Here is a 4,984-nt window from a genome sequence, read left to right on the forward strand (position 1 = left end):
TATAAAGATTCAAGAGTAATTTAGCATACCTAACTCACTTACCAACCTTGAAAAGGTGGATTCATCCAGTGGCTTGGTAAATATATCTGCAAGATGCTTTTCACTTGGAACAAAATGTAGTTCCACAGTACCATTCATTATATGTTCCCTTATGAAGTGGTACTTGATGTCTATGTGCTTTGTCCTTGAATGATGTACTGGATTTTCAATGATGGCAATTGCACTTGTGTTATCACAGAAAATGGGAATCCTTTCAACTTGCAAACCATAGTCTAGCAATTGGTTTTCCATCCATAAAATCTGTACACAGCAACTGCCAGCAGCAATATATTCAGCTTCAGCTGTAGAAGTAGAAACTGAATTTTGATTTTTACTGAACCAGGACACAAGCTTGTTTCCTAGAAATTGACACGTTCCTGTTGTACTTTTTCCATCAATTCTACAATCTGCATAATTTGCATCTGAATAACCAGTCAAAACCAGAATCTTTAGGGTACCAAATGCCAAGTTTTGGTGTACCCTTGAGATATCTGAAAATTCTCTTAATAGCTACTAAGTGAGATTCTCTAGGATCAGCCTGAAAACTAGCACACAAACATGTAGCAAACATTATATCTGGCCTACTAGCTGTTAAGTACAGAAGTGAGCCAACCATGCCCCTATAACTTAAAATAGCCACAGACTTTTCAGTAGTGTTTAATTCAAGCTTAGTTGCAGTGGCCATGGGAGTTTTTGCAGATGTGCAATCCATTAGATCAAACTTCTTTAAAAGATAAAAAATGTATTTAGTTTGATTAAAGAATATTCCATCACTAACTTGCTTAACTTGCAAACAAAGTAGGTAAGTTAGTTCTCCCATCAAACTCATTTCATACTTACTTTGCATCAATTTGGAAAACTTTTTGCAAACTTTTTCATCTGTAGAGCCAAAAATAATGTCATCTACATAAATTTGAACAAGTATACTAGAGCCATTAACATTTCTAAGGAAAAGAGTTTTTTCTACAGTACCTCTAGTGAAGTGATTCTCTAAAAGAAACTTTGACAAAGTGTCATACCAGGCTCTAGGTGTTTGCTTCAGTCCATAAAGTGCTTTCAAAAGATAGTAAACATATTCTGGAAAATTTGGATCTTCAAAACCAGGAGGCTGACTGACATAGACTTCCTCCTCCAAATCTCCATTCGGAAAGGCACTTTTGACATCCATTTAACAGACTTTGAAATTTGCATGGGCTGCATAGGCTAAGAAGATTTTGATGGCTTCAAGTCTTGCAACAGGAGCAAATGTTTCATCAAAATCTATTCCTTCTTGTTGACAATAGCACTTAGCAACCAATCTAGCTTTGTTCCTGACTACTATGCCATTTTCATCCATCTTGTTTCTGAATACCCATTTGGTGTGTATTGGATTCTTTCCTTTAGGCTTGGGCACCAGCTTCCATACCTTATTCCTCTCAAATTGGTTTAGCTCCTCCTGCATAGCTAAAATCCAATTAGGATCCAACAAAGCTTCTTCTACCTTCTTTGGTTCTTCCTTAGAAAGAAAGCTGTTGTATAAACATTCTTCTTGAGTTGCTCTACTTGTTTGAACTCTAGAAGATACATCACCAATGATGAGCTCAAAGGGATGATCCTTTGTCCATTTCCTTTGTTGAGGTAGATTAGCTCTAGATGAAGAGGACTCATTGTTTTCTTGATGCGTGATTGAGTTTAGATTCTTAGAAACCCCCCCTGAGTTTATGGATCTTTGATTTGAGAAAGGGGAACTTTCTATAAGTGATCTATTCTGACTTTTAGCTTCTTTTGATACCCGATGAATGGTGAATTTTGAGTACCGACGGATGAAGCTGGTTTTCTATTCTATTGGATTCTTTCCTTTAGGCTTGGGCACCAGCTTCCATACATTATTCCTCTCAAATTGGTTTAGCTCCTCCTGCATAGCTAAAATCCAATCAGGATCCAATAAAGCTTCTTCTACCTTCTTTGGTTCTTCCTTAGAAAGAAAGCTGTTGTATAGACATTCTTCTTGAGTTGCTCTCCTTGTTTGAACTCTAGAAGATACATCACCAATGATGAGCTCAAAGGGATGATCCTTTGTCCATTTCCTTTGTTGAGGTAGATTAGCTATAGATGAAGAGGCCTCATTGTTTTCTTGATGCGTGATTGAGTTTAGATTATTAGAAACTCCCCCTGAGTTTATGGATCTTTGATTTGAGAAAGGGGAACTTTCTGTAAGTGATCTATTCTGACTTTCAGCTTCTTTTAATGACCCGATGGATGGTGAATTTTGAGTACTGACGGATGAAGCTGGTTGTCTCTCGATGGATAAAGCAGATTGTCTCCCGATGGATGAAGCTGGTTATCTCTCGACGGATAAAGCAGATTGTCTCCTGACGGATGAAGCATTATGCAACTCGACAGATGTTGAATTTTGTGCTTCATTGGTAGTGGATTTTTCTGCATTATCCTTTGATACTATTTCTTGATCACTTTCATCATCACTGTCATCACTAACCATCTCCGCATTGTCAAATTTAAGGCTCTCATGGTAATCTCCATCTTGCAGTCCTTCAATCATTTTATCATCAAACACAACATGTATTGATTCCACAATAATGTTGGTTCTTAGATTGTAGACTCTATATGTTTTACCAACAGCATATCCAACAAAAATTCCTTCATCTGCTTTAGCATCAAACTTCTTATTCTGATCAGTTTGATTTCTCAAGATATAACATTTCCAGCCAAAGATATGAAGAAAATTTAGAGTTGGCTTCTTGTTCTTGAAAAATTGATAGAGAGTCATGCATTTTGCTTGATTAACCAGAGAAATATTCTGAGTGTAGCATGCAGTATTTACAGCTTCAGCCCATAAATATGTTGGTAACTTAGACTCTTCAAGCATTGTCCTTGCAGCTTCAATAAGTGATATGTTCTTCCTTTCTACTACTCCATTTTGTTGTGGAGTTCTTGCTGCTGAAAACTCATGCAAAATCCCATTTTCTTCACAAAATACTCTCATGACAGAATTCTTGAACTCAGTTCCATTATCACTTCTGATTCTTCTAACTTTGAAATCAGGATGATTATTGACTTGCCTTATGTGATTGATGATGATTTCACTAGCCTCATCATTAAACTTTAGGAAATATGTCCAAAAGAACTTTGAGAAATCATCTACAATTACTAGGCAAAATCTTTTCCTTGAGATGGACAACACATTGACTGGTCCAAACAAATCCATGTGTAGCAGTTGCAAAGGTTCTTCAATTGTTGAATCAAGCTTCTTTCTGAATGATGCTTTGATCTGCTTTCCTTTTTGGCAGGCATCACACAATCCATCCTTAGAAAACTCCACTTGAGGAATACCTCTAACCAGTTCTTTCTTTACAAGTTCATTCAGGATCTTGAAGTTTAAATGGGATAGCTTTTTGTGCCATAACCAACTTTCATCCTGACTTGCTTTGCTGAGAAGACAAGTAATAGATTCTACATTTGATGAGTTGAAGTCAGCTAGGTACATATTTCCTTTTCTCACTCCAGTGAGAACCACTTTGTTGCTCCTTTTGTTTATCACAACACAGGCTTCAGAGTTGAAGTTTACTGAATTGCCTTTATCACATAGCTGGATGATACTCAACAAATAGTGCTTGAGACCATCCACTAAGGAAACCTCCTCAATGATGACATTATCTTTTGAAATCAAGCCATATCCCACAGTATAACCCTTGCTGTCATCTCCAAAAGTAATACTTGGGCCAGCTCTCTCCTTGAACTCTGTGAGCAGGGTAGAATCACCAGTCATGTGTCTTGAACATCCACTATCCAAGTACCATAGATTCTTTCTGTTTCCCTGCACACATCAAAATCAAATCAAGTTAATTTTGGTACCCAAGTTTCCTTGGGTCTTGCCTTATTAGCTTTCTTTTTCTGTTTCTTAGGTTTGACCTCATTTGACTTGAGGATATCAGATTCATTCTTAGTCATTTGAGTTGGACCTTTGAAACCATTCATTACCGCAGAATTATCGTGCATATTTTGATTAACAGGAAATGGCATGCTACTAGTAAACATGTTATTCCAGTAAGGCATGCTAAATGGCATTTGTGGCATACTAAATGCAACATAATTAGGATTAGGTGCAAATGGCATATTAGCAAACTGTACATTCATATTCTGTGTAGACATAGCATTCATAGGCATAGAAGGCATGGCATTTATGTTAAGAAAATGAGGTGGCACATATATGGAAGTAGGCATGGCAGTTTTACAATTAATAGACAAATGATTTACACTACCACACTTGACACAGATTTTTCTAGGAGCATATTTATCAGGTGTGTAGTTGTTATGCTTGTTAATTCCTACTTTACCATTTCTATTATTTTTCTTTTTAGCCTCTATTTTAACCTCAATCTTTTCCAGTCTGTCACTCAATTGCTTGACAGTCATATGACCAACATTGGCCTTTTTCTCCTTCTTCACTTGACTGGATTCTCCTGGAACAAAATTCTTGGAAACTGATCCATATTTCTCATTTAACTTGGCAAGTTTGGCTTTACTCACAGGTTTGCTCACAGTCGACGGATGAGGATTTATATCACTCGACGGATAACCCTTTTTGTTATCCGACGGATGACCCTCATCATCCGTCGAGTCTACATCTGTTAGCAATCCTTCAACCAAATTGGATTCCAGCTTCTCCTTATTCTTCTTCCAGGCGGCATCACAAAAGGACTCAATACCTTGAACTTTGGTGATTTGAGCATGAACATCTCTAGATATTTTGCATGCCTTAATCACCTCCTGTTCTCGTTCAAGCTGCTTCTTCAAGATCTCTTCTTTCTTCAAGGACTCAGTTAATTCATCATTAGCAATTTTACACTCAATTCTATATTTTTCAAATTCAATGAACTGAGACTCTAGCACATTATTCCTCTCACTTAAAAACAAATTATTTTCTTTGATTTTAGCATTTTCCTTA

The sequence above is a fragment of the Apium graveolens genome, chromosome 8 (genome assembly GCF_009905375.1).
Source record: "Apium graveolens cultivar Ventura chromosome 8, ASM990537v1, whole genome shotgun sequence".
Classification (NCBI taxonomy): Eukaryota; Viridiplantae; Streptophyta; class Magnoliopsida; order Apiales; family Apiaceae; genus Apium; species Apium graveolens.